Genomic DNA, 22,848 nt, shown 5'->3' with positions numbered 1-22,848 from the left:
TGCTGTTTGATGACTTTCACAAATGGTGTAAGTTGTGTGGCGAGCGCAGCTTTTCTAAGCTCAGACTCATTAAAACATATCTTCGATTGACAATGGCCGAAGAGAGGCGGATGTCACTTGCTATTTTATCTCTTGAAAATGTCATTGGCCAGTCTTTGGATTCAGTTCGCAAGGGCAAAGGTGAAAAAGCGCTCTTTTGAACTAAAGGACTAGGGTTAACATTCTAAGGTTGTCACCTACTGTAACACGATTTAATACTGGTCCACCCAGTTTTGGTGCACAGTTCAATTTCTTGATGTTAGTACATTTCAGTTATTCTTAAAATTAAAAAGTTTCTATAAGCTTATAGGAAATTAATTTTCTTTTTATTTGCTTATATATGGCATGAATAAATATAGATTTACAGATCCTTGCATGCAAATTTATCATCTTATATGTCAGTGATAAATCATGCATGTAAATCATGCATCCAAGTCGTGAAATGGAAACAAATGCAATAAAAAATAAGGTATTCAGAAGTTTAACAAATGGAGGGGGAGTATCGCAGAAGCTCCTTGCCTGGGGCATCATTTGATTTAGGGCTGTGAGAGAGGCAGTGAGTATAAGCAATGGGCAGGGCTTTGGTAGTGAGGAAAGAAAGGTAGCAGGGGATGGTTGATGGCAAGAGTGTGGCAGAGAACGGAGTGATGGAAAAGGGAAAGAAGGAAGAACAAACACAGGGTAAGTTTAAAGAAGTAATGTTGAATAGACTTCAGTGCCGTTAGTTAACTAAAATACACACAGTACCATGGGATGGGACAGACGAGATGGACTGGGCAGGGCGAAAGGGAAGGCAGTGAGTGAGTGTACTGCAGTTCCTATCAGGCAGCCAAGTGCATCAGCCTGGCCCTGCATTGAAGACCTTTCTGTTTGCTCAGGCAAAATTTCACCTGCTATGATTTTGTGTGGGGAGTTTGATTAAGCTCTCTCTTTCTTGGTTTTTCTTTGTTCTGAGATGCACTATTATATACTATGTGAATAAGAGCAACTGAGCTGAGCCACAAGAGACCTACTTATTTACACTGCCCTCTTATTTAGAAGCTTATTTTTTCAAAGCAAAGCCAAGAGTCCCACTGACTTTAATGGAAGTTGTATAAGGCCTTAAAAGGGACTATATCCCTGCCTCTGCCTTTCATTTCCCGATGCTCCTCTCCTTATCCTCTGCCCACTCAGCGCACCTTGCTGCTCCATTTTTCTCCTCCTTTCGTTTTTCTCTTCATGCTTTTTTTCTCACTGATCCATACACTTGGAATGACATTTCCTTTCCAGTCCACCATGCGTCCTCACTCCCCAATTCCAAAACCCACTTCCTGCCCCTTGCTTTCCAGTGTTGTCCTTTGCACCTTCTCTCACCTACCTCATTCCTCATTTAATAAATATCAGAATTTATACAGGAAGGATCATTGATAATACATAGGGTAGGAAGGATTAGATTTTTATCCGTAAATGTCAATAGACATCTATCTCACTGGGCGCACACAAACTGAAAAAAATATTTTCATCCATAATAATTGAAATTTACATATAGGCAAAGTAAAAAAAATGCTGCTGGAGAACTTCTAAGAGTTTGACTTAAGGATATTTGAAAATTTATGTTTTAACTGTAAAACTTTAAATCTGTGTCTACTGCCATTAAATAGTTGTTGTGACAGGCCCTTTTCTAACACCCTCTCCCCACTAACTTCCTGCATCTGTGAAAATTTAAATTTTAAAAAATTTTAAAAAATTTAAAAAAAATCTTAAAAATAAACACCAATATTATCTGTCAAAATTATATTTTAACATCTTGAATTCTGCCAAGCCTAACTATATATAACTCCTTTTCCTTTCCTTATCTCTTATCTGCACTCTTGAAGTTCGTCTGGCATAAACTGGGCAAGGAACAGGCCCTGTAAAGCTGCTTCTATAGTCGTAATGCTTCATGAATATTTGAGAGAAATAACAAAGCAAATTCAGAATGGCAGCCAGGATTTTGTGGCTTCCTCGGTCTCACCGTAAGCTTGCTGTTTGTCCCACAGGTCCACTTTTAAAGAGAGGACACTGTAGCTTATCTATCTAGTGCCTGCACTGGCCCTACAAAAATCCTGGCTATATAGACATTTTTATAAAATGTACATTAATGTTAGGTCAGTCAAAATATGGGCCTTGTCATAATTAGAATCCTGTGTAAATCACAATGTCACCGTAATTTTTAAAAATATTTTTAAAAGGAAAATGTCTACAGCAGAGTCTTTAATATAAAAATTTACCTTAGCTAGTCAATGTTTCAAGGACTGAGTGAATTTTACAAATAAGCGTCACTTGTAAAATTCATTCCGTGCAAACTCTGTGAAATTCAATGCTTTGGCATTTACACTGTGATGAATTTTCTTAAAAAAACAAAACCCCTACAATTTACACAGGGCCCTAATCATAGCCCCTAGGATTCATGTCTGGATCTTCCCCTTTCCACAAGGAAGCAGGGATCAGCCACCATTGCCGCAGCACCTCCCTTGCTTCAAACTTCACAGGTAGACAGTGAGCAGGCCAGGGTAATAGGGCTAAGGATTGAGTGGGGAAGTGTGTCATTTCCTAACATCCTATGATTCCTACAGATATTTCCTTCTGTAGCCCCCCATTGTGAAGCTGAGAACACCCCTTCAAAGGGTGTCCCAATGACAGCCACGAGTCCTGCCAGCGTGCATCGAATAGAGATATGCCACTAAGGAAGGAGAGGAAGGGCAACATGGACACAGAGCCAGTGTGAAGGCAAAACTAGCATGGGGCCCTGGTCTCCCAATTATCTAGGGGAGATCCACTGGGTTTGTGGGCAGAAACTGTGGCCTGTTTGCAAGGGGTAAAGGAATGTCAAGTGCAGAACTTTACAGCCAGTCGGAAAATGGGAAGAAAAGTCTGAGGAAAATCACATGGTGACTTCCTACCCTGAATCCCCTCCCATGGGTGTCTACCTGAGAGGGGACCATCAAGCCCTATGTAGGTACCTAGTAGCCAGTAATTAGGCATTTCATCAAGTGGTTATGTACTTGATGAAAATGTCCAAGTTGTTTGTTTATCTAATCACATATATTCAGGGTTGTTTTTCCTCTCTCTTTTTCAAGTACTTAACAACAAAGCAAAGGAATCCGCTGCTAACCAAAGCATTAGGGATGTGATAAATATTTGATTTTGATTAGACTGGCATACTAATGTTGCCTTTTGTTCAATGTTTGCAATCAAGTAAACAGAACATCAAGAAAAGGCACAAATGATGAGTTGGGATGCATTTCTAATTTAATATGTTGCACACAGTTCCTGTGAATATCTTTTAGATTGCACACTTTCTGAGGCAGGGACTGTCTCCATCTGGGACACAGATGGCAGAGGAGCAGATAATAAGGCAATTGGGGAAAGAGAGGGGACCATCAAGAGCTATGTAGTTAACTAGTATCCAGTAATTATGCATTTTATCAAGTAGTTATGTACTTGGTGAAAATGTCCGGATTGTTTATCTAATCACATAAATTCAGGGTCTTTCTTTCTCTCTCTTTTTAAAGTACTTGACAACAAAGTGAAGGGACCTCTTCAATGCAAATATCAAATATTTCCACTCCACTACCCTCAGTCTCTCTAAGGGAGTGGTCAGAAGGTGTCAAGTTTATATGTGAGCCAATGTCTAGGTGCAGTGATACTCGCACTGTATATAAATCCTTTGACTAGCTCAATGGATAGGTGCATTTACTTCAAGAAGTCCTGGCTTGTGGCCCAATCAAAGCTCATTGAAGTCAGTGGAAAGATTCCAGCTGACTTATCTGGGCTTTGGATCTGGGGCTTAATGGTTAGGTCTGAGACATTCTCAGACATCAGGAGTATCTGTACAAGGCATTGTTCAGCACCACTTGTTCACTCACTCCTTCTGTGGGCTGGAGGAAGAGCAAGGGGAAACATGGACATAGACATATGGGATTCTTCCCAACCTGTACATACCTGCCACTGCAGATCAGAACCAGTCTTGAAAAGGGCCTTTGTATAGTGTCATCATTTATCCCTGCCATAAGACCAGTGACAAGGGTCAATAAAGTCAAAATACTTCTGTGCTCAGGATAGCAATTTCTAATGGGAATGGCTGGTGGAAGTTTTAGTCCAAAGGTCAAATTTCAAGAATTTCAGTGGCAAAAGCTTGTTAGAGCTGTCACTATGGTGGTAAAGGGTGCATGTTGGGGACCAAAGATAAGGTCAGTAGCTTTGTTTGAAGCACAGATAAGGCCAATGACTGAAGCTCTGTCAAGATGCCAGCATTTTTAGAACACATGAAGCATTTTGCAACAGGTTTTCAAGACCTGGGCTTCCTTTATTATACAATTAGTAAAGGATGCTTCATTCCAGAGGAACAAGGAAGCGAGGTCTCGATTCATTAAAGTTTCTTGGCTCCAAAAATGCATTCACATGGAATTAGGACACATGCTACAGTTTATAGCAAGTTTCCACAAGTCTTATTTTCTTTTCAGTTTTTCTGTATGCTGAACTAGAACTGCTGTGGCCAATTTTCTTGTTTTTCATTATATTTCCCCAGAGAGATGTACCACCCAAAAATTGCAGCTGAGTTTGGCCCAAATGATGCAATCCTGAATTAACTAATTATTTAGCACCTAATAACAAACATTTTCTCATTTAAATACGTGTGAAACATTTTTTAAAAAGGAAGAACTGATTAAGGGGGTCGCTAACAAGTGCCGCTCTGAAAGTAAAACAATCTCCTTGGAGGGGAATACAGTATTTATAATGAAGCTCTTACCCATTGATCTGATAATTAACATAAATTAAGGCCTAAAACTGCAAAAAAAGAAAAGTGTGTACTTTAGCAGGAAACTCTGGGGAAGATTATCATGCCAGGAATCTTCAATTAGGATTTAGTAGGAAGTTCTGGAGAGGATGAATAGTTCTCTTCCCTGTCCCATGTGGCAGCAGTCTTCTTGCATAGGAATTGACAGACAAGATGAGACTGGATCAGACCAGAGGTCCATCTAGTCTAATATCCTGTGACCAGCACCAGATGTTTCAGAGATAGGTGCAAAAAATTTCAATAGGGTTTTGCTCTCTTCTGCGTACACTCACAAAAGGCCCCATCCATTTGATGAGAAACTAGGTAGGGGTAGATAGCAGGTGGTAACAGTAGATGCCTAGGAGGCGGGTACTTAAACTGCATCAGCCCATAATGATAAAACACAAAATCGAAAGTATCCCTTTATATTTCTCTTTGCAATAAGGTTATTGCACTGGAAATTAAATTCTTCATATAACCCTTTACTAAAGTAGTATGGTCAAGTCAGCTCCTTCAGGAGATCTTCTTTTGAATTCCATTTTTTTTTCCTCATTCTTTTTTGGCTGCATAGTCTGTATCATTATTTTATGCATGACATAGCCCAAGGTTTTCCAAAATAGGTGAAAGAACCTGTGCCAGCTCATCCACATGCCATCAGAAGCAAGCTCTTATTGTAAAAAATAGAATGCAAATTGAAGCTTACCCTTATTAGGATTAAAAATGGCTCATGTCCAGGGTTATTCATGCTTAAAAAATGTTTACAAAATGAAAGAATTTATTGTTGACTTCCAAAAAGGAAAAGATGTAACATTGTGTACTAAAGGTGCTTGAAATATCAGCTTCTTGATCGTGCTTAGTTTCCTACTGTCCCAAATTTAGAGACCAGGTATATTTTACAATGCAAAATGAATCCATTTCCATTTTAGACAGTGACTATCAGTTTTATATGAGGAAGCAAACAGTGCAGTGTCTAGCCAGAACAGTCTTAAAGGAAAGAAGTGAAAGACTCACTTTATGATATTCCTAATTAAATAATTGACTCCTTTGTTAACTATCACATGGTGTTTGGTGTTGAGTAATTGTGGTAATTAACAGTTATGGTATGTGTTTATATCTTGTTATAAGAAGTGTACTTGGTAACAGTCGATTATAGAGGTTTGTTTTTCATTCATGGAAAAACTGAGCAAGTATCTTTAGTGTTGGAAGCGGTTGTATGTTTGGTTTCTGTTTCACAGATAAAATTCAGGGTTTGTACAGGATGTGTACTACTGTCTGGGGACTCCTCATTAAGGAATCTCAACAAGATTTCACCAGCTGATATGGCTTAATGGAGGACAGTGCTTATGCCTTAAACACGAGACAAGGTGGGTGAGGTAATATCTTTTAGTGGACTAACTTCTCTTGGTGAGAGAAACAAGCTTTTAAGTTTGTCCAGAGAACTCTCTTCTTCAGGTCTGGGAAACCTGCTGTGTCACTGCTAAACACAAGGTGAAACAGATTGTTAGCATAAGTAGTTCACATATATTTCAAGGGACCATTCCAGGTGAAGCAGCCTGTTAACACCACTCCAATGGTAGAGAGGAAAGGAAGTGGGGGAAAAGCAACTGGTGTTAGGGGGTTGTTAGTGGGTTACAGATTGTTGTAGTAAGTCCTTTCTCTCTGCACCCAAGTGAATTCCACCTTCAGGCCCTGATTCTGTGTTGTTATCCATGCTAGCACAGCCATCTGCCCGCTCAGGTCACTACACCAGATTGGGGCCTACACAGTCTCTTGCTAAGAACCTTCAGATTTACCCTTTTAAATTTAATACTGTCACTTTTCTGCTAATTGTATGGTAACTCAGGAGGCTGGTATTGATATCAAGAGGCTGCTGTGGTGGTTTTCCTGTTTGACAGTTAAGATCAGTGAAAACATTCCCATGGATAATGTGACTTGTCCCTCCCCATAATCACATCCTGGTGAGAGTGGCAGGGGTAATGACCTTCAAACATGTGTCCTTTGCAGATGTGTATGATTGATCTGCCAACCTTGGCATTTATGTCATACTCATCACCATGGTATCTGCACACCTTTGATGACATTACACAAACATAATCCACCTATTTTATCCCTGTTTATTGTTAACCAGTTTAAACTGGATATTTTTTTCTAATGCTATTGGAATATATTGATCTCATAACATCCCATAAATAACTGCCTTGCCAGAATAGGCTTAACAACACACTTGGCTGAGAGAAATTTTGCCATTCTAATTGTTTTATTTTGTCTCTCTAGACAGCTGCTTGAGCTGGCCTAAATAACACTATTAGAGTTCAATTGTATTGGCGAATTGTGGTCTCTTTTGATGTCTGTTGAGCACCCTATGAGAACAAGTGTGATTTTACATCCTGGCTGCAGGACAGAAAGGCATATATCAGCCCACCACCAGTATCTGTCTCTCTCTCTGTCTCTCTTTCTCTCACATACACACTCACTCACTCATACACACATGCACAAATACACACGTGCTAGATTACAGAAAGCAGTGGCCCAAGATTTTCAAAAGTGGCAGTGATTTTGAGAGCAAGAAGCTGCTTGTGTGGAACTAGAGACTGGTGAATCTCTGTGGAAATGACATCTCCAAGGCCCTGAAATATGCAAATTCCAGTGCGCCTCTGATGATTTTTCACTAAGAGGGTGGTGAAACACTGGAATGCGTTACCTAGGGAGGTGGTAGAATCTCCTTCCTTAGAGGTTTTTAAGGTCAGGCTTGACAAAGCCCTGGCTGGGATGATTTAACTGGGAATTGGTCCTGCTTCGAGCAGGGGGTTGGACTAGATGACCTTCTGGGGTCCCTTCCAACCCTGATATTCTATGATTCTATGATTCTATGATTTGGAGTTTTCATTCACACTGGGCCTTAGGGTCATCTTTGGAGAAAACAACTCATCTCCTAGAAGAGGTGCCTGAGGTGTTTCACCTGCCGCTGACTGCCAGACACCCGAGGGGCGAGTGCTAAGAAAAGCAGAGAACTCTTTTCAGGTCATACTAGCCTCACTTCCATTTGCAGTTACATTCCTGGCTGAGCCTAGTCGGGACATGGTGAAGGTTTTGTGTAGTTCCCCTGGTTAGATAGAATCATAGAATATCAGGGTTGGAAAAGACCTCAGGAGGTCATCTAGTCCAACTCCCTGCTCAAAGCGGGACCAATCCCCAACTAAATCATCCCAGCCAGAGCTTTGTGAAATCTGACCTTAAAAACCTCAAAGGAAGGAGATTCCACCACCTCCCTAGGTAACACATTCCAGTGTTTCACCACCTTCCTAGTGAAAAAGTTTTTCCTAATATCCAACCTAAACCTCCCCCACTGCAGCTTGAGACCATTACTCCTTGTTCTGTCATCTGCTACCACTGAGAACAGTCTAGAGCCATCCTCTTTGGAACCCCCTTTCAGGTAGTTGAAAGCAGCTATCAAATCCCCCCTCATTCTTCTCTTCTGCAGGCTAAACAATCCCAGCTCCCTCAGCCTCTCCTCATAACTCATGTGTTCCAGTCCCCTAATCATTTTTATAGCCCTCCGCTGGATGCTTTCCAGTTTTTTCACATCCTTCTTGTAGTGTGGGGCCCAAAACTGGACACGGTACTCCAGATGAGGCCTCACCAATGTCGAATAGAGGGGAACAATCAAATCCCTCTATCTGCTGGCCCTGCCCCTACTTATTCAGCCCAAAATGCCGTTAGCCTTCTTGGCAACAAGAGCACACTGTTGACTCATATCCAGCTTCTTGTCTACTGTAACCCCTAGGTCCTTTTCTGGAGAACTGCTGCCTAGGCATTGAGTCCCTCGTCTATAGTGGTGCATGGGATTCTTCCATCCTAAGTGCAGGACTCTGCACTTGTCCTTGTTGAACCTCATCAGATTTCTTTTGGCCCAATCCTCTAATTTGTCTAGGGCCCTCTGGATTCTATCCCTACCCTCCAGCGTATCTACCTCTCCTCCCAGTTTAGTGTCATCTGCAAACTTGCTGAGGGTGCAATCCACACCATCCTCCAGATCATTTATGAAGATATTGAACAAAACCAGCCCGAGGACCGACACTTCGGGAACTCCACTTGATACCGGCTGCCAACTAGACATCTCCGAGGGATCATATCCCATCAGTGTCTTCTCCCCCAACATCACCTACGACTGAGCTGCTGGCTCTTCTGCCTTCCCAGTGAATGGAGGGAGTGTGTGTGTGCATACGCCCCTGCACCCCAACCCCACTCCTCCCCAGCTGGTATGCAGGGTGAGTGGAGCGGGGCAAGCCCCCACATCCTGACCCCACTGCCAAGGAATCAGAGTTTCCATTTTATCACCCAGATCTGAATTCTCTGGTGATGGAGGCCATTAATGAACAGGGTAGACTGCATAGCTCAAAGACTATCCTGTACAGAAAGGACTATACAAGGCTCAATCTTTTTGGTTGCCAATCTTACTCTTCAGTCATGCTTCAGTTCAGAATAGCAAACCATCAGGTACTCATAGCCAAATTTGATTATGTGAACTATTTTACAAATTTAATTCATTTATTGAGCACCCGCCAGAGGAACATCATGACCAATTTAAAGCGGTTATACAAGAGGGTAAGCTTCTGGCAAGAACATCACTCTGGGCCTCTTTGGATGCTGCAGTTACAGCGGCTCGATCAATATCCACTGCAGTGGTCATAAGGAGAGCATCATGGCTACAGCTGTTGCACTTCCCAAGAGAACTTCAAAACACCATCAAAGATCTCCCTTTTGATGAGTGCAAGCTCTCTGCAGACTCGACAAATACATCTCTCCACACATAAAAGGACTTCAGAGCCATGCTGCAATCCTTAGGGATTTATACTGCTTTAAATAAGAAGAGATTTAGTAGGTCTCAGATGGCACAAAGAGCATGCCTAGCCCTGTATTCAACTTACTGTAGACCATCTAAGCCCCCATCCAAGAGGCCAGGGTACTCTGTAAAGAAACCACCTTCAGCTGCAGCCATATCTTCCCGACCCTCCCTGTCCTCCAAGAGACAGTCTTAATGTATTGGGTCAGAGTCTCAACCACCCAGTCAACATGATTTTACAGCTGCAACATAATACACCCCTTTCCCCCCCCCCTCCTTTTGCCTCTCCCGCTTTCAGGCAACATGGGAGAATATAGCATTGGACAATTGGGTTTTGTAAGCCATAACATTTGGATATATTATCCATTTCAAATCTATCCTTCCTGAGCATTCCCCCTCCCCATCCCTCTTCAGGGACCCTTTTCATGATCAATTGGTGTTGCAGGAGGTTACCTCACTTCAGTGTTTAGGAGCAATAGAACCAGTTCTTGTACAGCACAGGGGAAGGGATTCTATTCAAAGTAGTTCTTGCTTCCCAGGAAGAATGGAGGATGCTGACCAATTTTAGACCTCTTAACAGATATGCAAAACAGCTGAAATTCAGGATGGTGTCCCTTGCAGCAGTAATTCTCTTATTAGAATTAGGAGATTGATTTGCGACTCTCGATCTACGAGACACATACTTTCATATTGCTAGTCACCCTTCACACAATAAGTTTCTTCAGTTTCTAATCAACAATGAGCACTACAAATACAGGGTGTTTCCTTTCAACCTATCTTCTGTCCCAAGAGTATTCTCAAGGATTCTGGCAGTAGCTGCCACCCACCTACTTTGTTTGAGGACAGTAGTTTTCCCAAATCTGGATGATTGGCTGATTGGGGCGGATCATATGAGGAAGTGTTGGTAGCAGTAAAGATGATGTGGTCTCTGTTTGGCAGCCTGGGCCTCCAAATAAAACTCAAAAAAATCCATTTTGACTCCCACACAGCATCTAGACTTCATAGAAGCTTCCCTGGATTCAGTGAGAGATAGAGCAATACCTCCCTCCTAGCAGATTTTTCACAGTAACAAATCTTATCTCGAGGATTCAGGCCAGTACTGGTTTGTGGTATCTGAGTGCCTGGCTGTCGATAAGATTTCTGGTGTGTCTGAGGTGGTTACTGCATCTGTGAAAGTAAGTGTTGTGATCTGTGGGTTTCTCATGTATAGTTGTTTGTCCATGACAGTTGATGCTATTACGGACATGTTCTACAGAGAGGTTGGTGGATGGGTGGTGGTTGTTGAAGTTGTGGTGGAAATCTGTGAGGTCTCTTAGGTCGTCTGTCCAGAGGATGAAAATATCATCAGTATATCTCAGGTACATTTTTGGCTTCATGCTGCATTAGGGGAGTGAAAGTTGTGGAACAGCCTTCCAAGGGAAACAGTGGGGGCAAAAGACATTATCTGGCTTCAAGACTAAGATTGATAAGTTTATGGAAGGTATGATATGATGGGATAGCCTAATCTGGGCAATTAATTGATCTTCAACTATTAGCAGTAGATATGCCCAATGGCCTGTGATGGGATGTTAAAGATGGGGTTGGATCTGAGTTACTACAGAGAATTCTTTCCTGGGTGGCTGGCTGATGAGTCTTGACCACATGCTCAGGGTTTAGCTGATCACCATATTTCCAGGGCAGATTGGCAGAGTCACTGGGGGTTTTTCGCCTTCCTCTGCAGCGTGAGGCATGGGTCACTTGCTGGAGGATTCTCTGCACCTCGAAGTCTTTAAATCATGATTTGAGGACTTCAATAGCTCAGAGATAGGTTAGAGGTTTGTTACAGGAGTGGGTGGGTGAGATTCCATGGCCTGAGTTGTGCAGGAGGTCAGACTAGACGATCATAATGGTCCCTTCTGACCATAAAGTCTATGATTCTATGATTTGTCCAGAAATTCTTCCTTAAGGTGGCCCATGAAGAGGCTGGCAGATTGGAGCCATCCTAGTATCCATGGGTGTTTGGAAAAAGTGTTTGTTGTTGAATGTAAAATTGTTATGAGTGAGGATGTTTAGCAATGTGGTTGGGATGGATATCTGAGGGTTACCTTTGGCTTGTAGATATTTGAGGAAGGCAGCAATGCTGTCATTGTAAGGGATGCCAAGATATACCGAGGTGACATCCATGGAAAGATGGTGTTCTAAGGGAGGTTGTTAATGTTGCAGAGTTTCTGGAGGAAGTCTGGCATGTCCTGGAAGAAACTGGCCTTTACGTGGTTTGAGGATGGTTTCTGTAGGTACTGATATTCCTTCAGTAAGAGTGCCATGGCCAGATATGATGGTCTGCCTAGGTTCCCGTTGTTTGTGTATCTTGGAAAGCATGTAGAAGGCAGGTGGGATGGATTTGTAGGGGATGAGGTTATAGAGTTTCTCTTGGAGTTGTTTGGGAAGGATTTGACAATATCCTTAAATTCCTGGGTACAGGGTCTTCTTTTTGTTCTCCATTATAGGTGGTTTTGGAGAGTATCAGTTGGCCTTGTTAACATAGTCATCACGGTTGAGAACTATGATGGCACCTGTTAGAGAGCTTATTCCTTCACTCTCCCACATCCCTGGTCCTTCTCGCATGAACAGAGAGCAATAATACCTGAAGTCCGAAGGTGCAAACAATTTGATGTTTATTGGAGTGAACTTCCAGCAAGCTTAAATCCAAGTTCCTTTTTCCTTATTTTCGAATCCCAACTTACTTCCTGTTTGCCCCTAATTTATATAGTAATATTCTTAGCTATACCTTAACCAATCTTTCTACTGAAATTTACCTAACCAATCATAACATATTGTAACATGATTAGCTTACCAATTATATCCCAAAAAGAAAAGGAGTACTTGTGGCACCTTAGAGACTAACCAATTTATTTGAGCATAAGCTTTCGTGAGCTACATATCACTTCATCGGATGCAAGCTGTAGCTCACGAAAGCTTATGCTCAAATAAATTGGTTAGTCTCTAAAGTGCCACAAGTCCTCCTTTTCTTTTTGCGAATACAGACTAACACAGCTGTTACTCTGAAACCTGTAATTATATCCCACTACCTTAATTAGTTTACACCCAGCAAAATTAATTATACAGCAGGCAGAAAAAATCACAGAACCAGACAGAGACCATGCAAATAAACAATAGCAAAGTGGGAACTATAATGACAAAATAATACAGAAGTGAGAATTTCACAACTACATCTATAAAGACATAAGGGTTTCCCAGCTGTGTCTATAGATAAGTGAGTTCTTACCAGACAGAAAACTATCAAACTGAATTTCCTTTTACATCTTCTAGGCTGTTCCCTTTCTCTGGAGGTGATCGATTGGATCACCTTCCTAACAGCCCCAGATTGACTAGTTTGGAATGTGAGGATGTGACCGTTCGCTTCCCAGCTTATGGCTGCCTCTGCTGCTTAGCCAAAGGCATTGGCCTAAGAACAGGGCTTCAGATTGTCACAATGAGAGAAGGCCCTTAGACAGATTCTTTCTTGTAGACCTCTATTACTAGCTAAATGATAAACATATTCCTAAATTCTTAAAGTATAGGCCTTTACAGGCAGGCCTGAATATCTATATCCTAACAGCACCCTCTTGATCTAATGGTTTGATCACTATCTGGTGGTTGGATTTCAGGGAATATATCTATCTGCTCAGTGGTGGAGAGACTGCGATAAGATGTTGTTGAGGATTTCAGTCAGTTTTTTTTCTGAAGCAATCAATGTAATGATCAAGTGTGTGGTTTCATCCAATGTGGGGCGTCCAGCCAGATGATTCTTTTTTCTTATTACTGTTGCTGGCGATGTGGTAGTTCTGGGTGGTGGTGTCGTTATTGTGAAAGAAAATTTTGAGGTGGAGTCAGCAAAATTATTCTTCTAGTTTTCCACATGTTGTTATGGTGTCAGGTTCTGTGCTGGGGCAAAAGTTCATTCTCTTGGAGAGTACAGATAATTCAGCTGCAGTTGTGGGTAGTCTTGATAAATTGATGATTTTGAGTTGTTGTACACATCCATTTGGTGGGTCCTGGTACTATGGTTTCTCCTGGAGGCGATGTTCTGTGCTTTGTGAAGTTGTTGTGGTCAGTTGTTTTTGTTTTTATATTGGATTTCGTCAGTTTTGTTTTGTTTTTTGATAATTATTTTGGGTTTCTTGCATGATAACTTTCAAGATCCCTGGGTCCTACACCTGTCTATCATAACATGTTGTGTATATCATCCAATGCACTGAATGTTTCAATCACTACATGAATGAAACCAGACAATCAGCATGCTCTTAAATGAACTCACAGAGGAAAATGATAGCAGACAAAAACACCATATCACTGCTGGACGAACACTTCACAAAACAATCATTCCATATGTGACCTCTCAGTCCTTGTCCTCAAAGGAAACCTGCACAACACCATCAAAAGAGAGCCTGGGAGCTTATATTCATAATTTTTCTAGCCACTAAAATCATGGTCTTAATAAAGACAATAGATTTATGGCTTATTACAACAATCTGTAACTCCCTAACTCCCCTTTTCTGTCTTATGACTGCAGAGGTATTAACAAGCCACTTCATCTTGAAAGGTCTCTTACAATGTAAGTTAACTACTTAGGCTAAACAACCTCTTCCACCTTGTATTTAACTGTGAAATGCTGAATACCTTTCCCATACCTGCAGAAGAGTTCTGTGTAACTCAAAAGCTTGTCACTTTCACCAACAGAAGCTGGTCCAATAAAAGACAGTCCATTACCTTGTCCCCCCATATAGCTCTCACGTAACATACAAGGATGTAGTGAAGGGCAATGAAAATGATTAGGGGGCTGGGGCACATGACTTATGAGAAGAGGGTGAAGAAACTGGGGTTATTTAGTCTGCAGAAGAGAAGAGTGAGGGGGGATTTGATAGCAGCCTTCAACTACCTGAAGGGGGGTTCCAAAGAGGATGGAGCGAGACTGTTCTTAGTGGTGGCAGGTGACAGAACAAGAAGCAATGGTCTCAAGTTGCAGTGGGGGAGGTCTAGGTTGGATATTAGGAAACACTATTTCACTAGGAGGGTAGTGAAGCACTGGAATGGGTTACCTAGGGAAGTGGTGGAATCTCCCTCCTTAGAGGTTTTTAAGGCCCGGCTTGACAAAGCCATGGTTGGGATGATTTAGTTGGTGTTGGTCCTGCTTTGAGCAGGGGATTGGACTAGATGACCTCCTGAGGTCTCTTCCAACCCTAATATTCTATGATTCTAAGGGTCTGATTCATCACTTCATTACTCCAACAAAGTTACAAAGTTAAAATGGTGAATCAGGCTCATTAATTACACTTCACTACCATCCCATATGATAAGGGAGAGAGAGATGGGGGCAATTCTACCTGCCAGTGAAATAGACACACCTGGGGGAGCACAACTGTTTGTTTAACATCACTGATCTACCTTACACAACTTACTGAGGACAGGATATGCAGAATCATAGAATATCAGGGTTGGAAGGGACCTCAGGAGGTCATCTAGTCCAACCCCCTGCTCAAAGCAGGACTGATGCCCGATTAAATCATCCCAGCCAGGGCTTTGACAAGCCTGACTTTAAAAACTTCTAAGGAAGGAGATTCCACCACCTCCCTAGGTAACGCATTCCAGTGTTTCACCACCCTCCTAGTGAAAAAGTTTTTCCTAATATCCAACCTAAATCTCCCCCACTGCAACTTGAGACCATTACTCCTTGTTCTGTCATCTGCTACCACTGAGAACAGTCTGGATCCATCCTCTTTGGAACCCCCTTTCAGATAGTTGAAAGCAGCTATCAAATCCCCCCCTCAGTCTTCTCTTCCGTAGACTAAACATCCCCAGTTCCCTCAGCCTCTCCTCATAAGTCACGTGTTCCAGTCCCCTAATCATTTTTGTTGCTCTCCGCTGGACTCTTTCCAATTTTTCCACATCCTTCTTGTAGTGTGGGGCCCAAAACTGGACACAGTACTCCAGATGAGGCCTCACCAGTGTCGAATAGAGGGGAACGATCATGTCCCTCGGAAGAAGAATGTTGCATCTGCTCAAAACTGCAGGGAAAATGTAATATAATTACTTGAGACTATAACAGGGTTCAAAAAAGAACTAGGTAAGTTCACGGAGGATAGGTCCATCAATGGCTATTAGCCAGGATGGACAGGGATGGCTTCCCTAGCCTCTGTTTGCCAGAAGGGGATGGATCACCTGATGATTACCTGCTCTGTTCATTCCTTCTGGGGCACTCAGCATTGGCCACTGTCGGAAGACAGGATATTGGGCTAGATGGACCTTTGGTCTGACCCAGTATGGCCATTCTCATGTTCTTATGAGATGCAACCTGCATCTCAGATATAGGGTACAGGATAACACCCCTACCCTTACAATAAATGCCATGGGATCTTTAATGGACCAATTGATCAGAATCTTAATTTTACCCTCATCCCAAAGACAGCATGTCCAGCAGTACAATGCCTGCTAGCACCATTCTAGTTTATTGATTCAGAACTGATTTAAAGGGTAAAATTAAAATTCTTTCAACTTCATAGCTATCCAGATAGAAGAATTGGGTCTTATTCTACTCTCTCTCCCTAGTGTAAACCATAGTAACTCTACTGAAACCATTGGAGTTACACCAGTTTTACATCAGCATATGAGACAGAAGTGGCCCATTATATTTACCCAGTCTTTTTTCTGTGGTTAAAATATCATTTTTATTAGCATAACAAATTGCAGGCCAGATCCTCTATGGAGCTATTTTGATTTGTACTAGATGAGGTTCTAACTCACTGTTGTCAGTATATTTCAGTTTGTTAAAATTAACAAATCAATGGACAGGGACATTGTTTTACAAATGTATCAATGAGGAGTTGATGAGAGGAAGTTTCTACTGAATGACCAGCATCACTGTGATTCATCAACATCAGCACCTGGGTGCCTTATGAAAGTCTCCCATCCAAGTGCCAACCCATTTTGTAATGTCAAGCACAGGCGTCTACAGACATGGTGCGCAGGCCAAGAAAACCATATCCAAATTGGCACTTATTTTCATTGCTACATTTTTTAAATAATTGGTGAGAAACTGTAAACAAGGGCTCTTTCTTCTCCATCCTGTATTGTCATTCTGTTGGATTGTGCCATGAGTTCATAATGCTGAATTTGTGATATCACGATCATTTCAACAGCAAGAGACTGAGATGTCACAAGCCTTGGATTATGACTTCACTGCAGGATAAAGGAGAAACTGGGCTGGGAGAGAATAAGCCTCTTATCCACACATGAATAGCTGAAATAATAGAAAAAGGAATATAAAAAATAACTGTGCATGTAAATTGCTTTTTGCAGAAGTGCTCTCTCTTTGTAAATTTTGCCCCAGGGTGAAAATGTACAAAGGACTAGAAAATATATTTCCAATACAAGAAATAATCCTCTGCTGGCAGAGAAATGGACTAGATGACCTTTTATTATATGTTCCCGGCTCTACCTTAGAAAAACCCCTCTCGGAGTTGTGTTTGTTTGCAGCTTCTTAGATTTCACTATTGTAAAAAATTAATTATTTCATGGCATTTAGTTTTCTAAAAATCATACAGATCTTAAAGCAGGAGATTATAACTTTACAATCTGCCATAAGTAAGGGGCAGCATGTAGCTACACTACTTCAGGAACAGACCAGACAACAAACTGTGACTAAAAGAGTCCCAAATCCTCTCCAGCTCCCTTTTTGATCTGAGAGCATTTTACTCCGCTTGTGGAATTTTTTACTCCTCTGCACCTAACTGGCTACTCTAGCTAGCAGGTGGGTAGGAGGAGGGTGGTACTGCACCCTTCCTGCCCCCTTCCCACCAACAGAAGGGAATATCAAGTGAGTAGACCTTGGTATCCTGACCACAGCCAGAGTCATAATCTGAGCAAGCCAAGTATAGAGCCTTACTCCTGCTTACTCACCTGCAGTTGAGTAAAGGCTGTGTAACTTAACCCCATGTTTTTTCTTGTTTTGCAAGACAAAGTGATACAGGTAAAATAAAATGTAACGCAGACCAGACCTTTACCATACTCCTGCTAGAAAACCTGCTTACCTGTCTATCTGGAGATTCCTCTTGCATATGGTGGAATCCTCAGAGACCTCATAGCAGCTCTATACTTTTGATTCTGTCCCCCACCCCTTGCAGGAGATATGATTTGGGTAAACGAGCAATCTGACTACCTCTAGCTGCCAGAATGGTCCTATAGATCTGTGAGCAGCTAGGCATAAATTAGAGCAGCCTTTCATAGAATCATAGAATATCAGGGTTGGAAGGGACCTCAGGAGGTCATCTAGTCCAACCCCCGATCAAAGAAGGACCGATCCCCAACTAAATCATCCCACCCAGGGCTTTGTCAAGCCTGACCTTAAAAACTTCTGAGGAAGGAGATTCCACCACCTCCCTAGGTAACGCATTCCAGTGTTTCACCACCCTTCTAGTGAAAAAGTTTTTCCTAATATCCATCCTAAACCTCCCCCACTGCAACTTGAGGCCATTAGTCCTCATTCTGTCATCTGCTACCACTGAGAACAGTCTGGATCCATCCTCTTTGGAACCCCCTTTCAGGTAGTTGAAAGCAGCTATCAAATCCCCCCTCATTCTTCTCTTCCGCAGACTAAACAATCCCAGTTCCCTCAACCTCTCCTCATAAGTCATGTGTTCCAGTCCCCTAATAATTTTTGTTGCCCTCCGCTGGATGCTTTCCAATTTTTCCACATCCTTCTTGTAGTGTGGGGCCCAAAACTGGACACAGTACTCCAGATGAGGCCTCACCAGTGTCAAATAGAGAGGAACGATCATGTCCCTCGATCTGCTGGCAATGCCCCAACATATACATCCCAAAATGCCATTGGCCTTCTTGGCAACAAGGGCACACTGTTGACTCATATCCAGCTTCTCGTCCACTGTAACCCCTAGGTCATTTTCTGCAGAACTGCTGCCTAGCCACTGAGTCCCTAGTCTGTAGTGGTGCATGGGATTCTTCCGTCCTAAGTGCAGGACTCTGCACTTGTCTTTGTTGAACCTCATCAGATTTCTTTTGGCCCAATCCTCTAGTTTTTCTCGGTCCCTCTGTATCCTATCCCTACCCTCCAATGTATCTACCTCTCCTCCCAGTTTAGTGTCATCTGCAAACTTGCTGAGGGTGCAATCCACACCATCCTCCAGATCATTAATGAAGATATTGAACAAAACTGGCCCGAGGACTGACCCTTCGGGCACTCCACTTGATACCGGCTGCCAACTAGACATGGAGCCATTGATCACTACCCATTGAGCCCGACAATCTAGCCAGCTTTCTATCCACCTTATTGTCCATTCATCCAACCCATACTTCTTTAACTTACTGGCAAGAATACTGTGGGATACCATGTCAAAAGTTTTGGCCTGTTCTAACTTGTGTTCCCAGATTTAATTACCTTAAAAGTGGCTTAAAGACACCTTTTGGCACCATCCCCCATGTGCTGTCCCTGGTATAGTATTGCTACCCTTACTTCTGTGTTGCTGCTGGTGGTGGCACTGCCTTCAGAGCTGGGAACTCGGACACCTGCTGCCTCTTTCCAGCCACCCAGCTCTGAAGGCAGCGCAGAAGTAAGGGTGGCAATACTGCAACCCCCCTACAATAGCCTTGCAACCCCCTTTTGGGTCTGGACCCCCACTCTGAGAAATGCTGACCTAGATAGAACACTGGACTGGCACTCCATTTCTGTTCCTGGGTCTGCTGGCTAACCTTGGCCAAGTAACTTCAACTCTTTGTGCCTCCGTTTCTCCATCTGTAAAATGGGGATAATTATATCGACCTCTTTTGTGAAGTCTTTGAGATCTACTGGTGAAAAGCGCTATATAAGGGCTAGCTAGCAATTGTTTGGGTACATATTTAAGACCATTCATGTGAATTTTTAGAAGGACCAGGGTGGGTTTTTTGTTTGTTTGTTTTGTTTTTTGATATCTCAGTTTTGGATTTCCAGTTTGAGACACTGCAAAGGGAGCTCATTTTCAAAGCGTGGTGCCCAACACTTTCTGAAAATCAGGCCTTTCTGGAGAGTGTAGCATAAGGTGAAATTATGGGAATAGGTAAATATGGAGTGCTTATAAAGCAGTTCACTCTTTATTTAAACACTGAACAAATATTCTTCTGAAGCAGTCTTTTCATAAAAGAGAGGGAGAATATCTGAGGTTTATTTTTTGTGAAAAGCATGAACTGTAAATAGGTCTTTGTGCAAAATGTCTGCTGTATTTCGGAGAAGTAAATTATATTGACTTGGTAACCCATGATAAATAATGTGAAAAATGAGATCTACTGTATGCAGCTGCAGGTGTGTTTGTATAAAGTTATGCAGCTATGGAAAAGACTCAGAAAAGCAGTAATGAATAGACTTAACAGAAAACTGAGTTTATTTCAACTAATGACAGTAGTAGTCAATCAGTAATAAATCATAATAATCTGCAATTTGCCATGTTCCATGCCAAAAGGGAAGTTGATGCTAGACCTGATTCCTTACTGTGTTCCTTATGTAGTCATTTACACATACAAAGTGAGTGTGAAGGGCTACTAAATCAGAATGTTTTACACCCACTGTGCACAGGTGCAAGTGGCTGAAAAATGTGTAAGACAGCAAGAAATCAAAGCCTCCAAGATTTAAAAAGCAGTAACTTGAGGAAGATTGATATTGATTCCAGTTCATCCTTAGGACGCATCCAGCAGATCTTTGAGATTGTGTTGTTTAGAGATCCTCTTACCACAGTGATGGATAGCTCTGCCTTTAGCAACTGTGTCCTAGGACCTACGTAATGATTCTCTTGGTGGCTTGCTCACCATTATATTTTCTGTTTCTATGTGTATGTGTGCAGATCAATTTACAGCTGCTATACAATACATCTAATTGCTTGGTTTTTAATTACCTGATAGGCTGCATCTCTTTGAATACCTCCAACTGAGCACAAGAGACAGAGAACTCTACCATTTTAAATGTTGAGTATGACAAAGGAGAACTACACAAACAGTTTGTCTAGCATTCTGAACTGAACATGAGTTTACAGAATCCAAAAGCTGACTAGCTACCAAACAATTAGCTTTAATTTCACTTTAGTTTGTAGCTTGAATACAGGTCGCTAGTTCAAACGTGTGTTTTAGGTTTCAAGAAAGACAAATATAATTCTTAATGGACATAGGGCATCTACATTAATGCCAAATGCATTCATTGTAATGATTGTGATTACAGTGAGTACTTTGTGAATTAATAATTACAGGACACTTCAGATAAAGCATTACCAGTGTAATTAAGGTCATGCTAGTTTGCAAAATTCCAGCCCATACATTTTGAGTAATTAAAAAGAGAAAGAGAAAATTCTAGCTTTCTGAAAAGTTTCATGCTAGCATGAACACATTTTTCTATTATTTAACGTATACTAATAAAAATTTCAATTAAAAGTTAATCAGAAAGAGGAGGAGCTGACTTGTTTTTTGTACAGATCTAAACTGTGGCAGTGTACAAGAATAAACATCCTTCACAAAAGTTTATTGCACTGGAAAAGGCACTGAAAACTGGCTATGCTGAAAACTCAGTGTGAGTGCCAAGGCCCTATCTGGCGTTGCCAACCCTCCAGGATTGTCTTGGAGTCTCCAGGAATTAAAGATTAATTTTTAATTGAAAATTATGTCATGTGATGAAATCGCCAGGAATTTGTCCAACCAAAGTTGGCAACCCTAGCCCTAGCATATATTTTATTCATTGGTTGGTTGTTTAGGTAGCAATCAAGGGGATAGCAGACTGTTTCTTAACATTTTATTTTGGATAAATGTCTTTTAACTTTAAATTTAGTCAAAGCAACTGTCACAGTAGCAGAGCTAGCTGCATCTCTGCATGTTTTCTGAGTGCATCCACCTTAGGTGTTCAGGCTCTTGTCCTTACCTGTCTGGTGGAATCATGTGATTCCTCCACTCTTAGGCTATGTCTACACTACATCATTTACAGTGGCGCAGCTGCACCGATGCAGTTGCACTGCTATAGCACTGCTAGTGAAGACCCTCTAAGCCAACTGGAAAGAGCTCTCACATTGGCTTAATAACTCCTGCCTCTGCAAGAGGCGGTAGCTATGTTGGCGGGAGAAGCTCTCCCATCCACATGGCATTGCCCACATCGGCATGTAGGTCTGTATAACTTACGTCGCTCAGGTGTGTGGATTATTCACACCCCTGAGCAACATAAGTTATACCAAAGTAATTTGTAGTGTAGATATAGCCTTAGGCCAGTGACCCAAGAGCGCGTGTTGAACCAGCCACTTATCACCCTGCGGGTACAGCTGAGTTTTAGGCAGCTGCTTTTTTCCCCTTGGGGAACTTGCAACCAACAGCCTCTTTAAAATAAAGTGGTTTTATTTAGTGGCTGGAACAAAGCATTAGAGAAAAAAGGAGTTTAAAACAAAAAACAGCTGACACAGACATTTAATCTAATCTTACACTTCACTACAAGCTAAATTAGATAGAGCTGAAGTTACAAGAACAGAATAGAACAAATTAATATTCTCCTAGCCAGCCCAGATCTTCCTGTATGTATGTGGGAGTTTCAATCTGGCTCTCTCCCTGTTCAAATTGGTTTTCTCTGGTCAGCAGGAGCATCTGGTAGGGCCTATCCAGGAGGCTGTCCCATGACAGCTGCTCCACTATTTGGCCAATTAGACCCATTCAGTCTCAATGGGTTTAAATCATGGGCCTAATGACCATATCTCTCCTGTGGATGAGCATGTTGGAACTGTCTGATCCCCTTTATTAATCTAACACACCATCTTAGAAGTCAATCACATTTGGTTACAGATCAAAATAGGCATTTAATGAAGCCACTTATGGCCCTATATTGGCACAGTTACGTACCTAGCATCAGAAGAAAGGACTTGTAAGTAATAGAAATTCAGATTCTTTGACTAGCAGTTTTGAAGGTGACTCAAAATTTGAAAAGTTGCACAACCTTTAGGCATCTTGAGCCTGATTTTCAGAGGAGCTGAGCAGGGCAGCTCCCAGTAATGGCAGCTGCATTGTGAATGCTCAGCACTTCTGAGATTCAGGCTTAAGGTGTTTCAGTCAGACACCGAAAAACACAAGCAGCCCAAATAAGAGGCCACTTTTGAAAGTGTTGAACTTGGTATCTTATGATGTTATG

At 41.9% G+C, this 22,848-nt stretch overlaps 1 protein-coding gene across 5 annotated transcripts in view; it reads left to right on the top strand.

Annotated features, from left to right (window-relative positions):
- The window catches only part of LOC140907820 (sodium channel protein type 5 subunit alpha), a 268,854-nt gene that overhangs the window by 130,245 nt on the left and 115,761 nt on the right, over positions 1-22,848 (top strand). The gene's annotated exons all lie outside the window — the stretch shown is intronic.

Source organism: Lepidochelys kempii, chromosome 2 (assembly GCF_965140285.1).
Source record: "Lepidochelys kempii isolate rLepKem1 chromosome 2, rLepKem1.hap1, whole genome shotgun sequence".
NCBI classification, from domain to species: Eukaryota; Metazoa; Chordata; order Testudines; family Cheloniidae; genus Lepidochelys; species Lepidochelys kempii.
The sequence above is the reverse complement of the archived record's forward strand: the minus strand, read 5'-3'. Positions and strand labels throughout refer to the sequence as shown.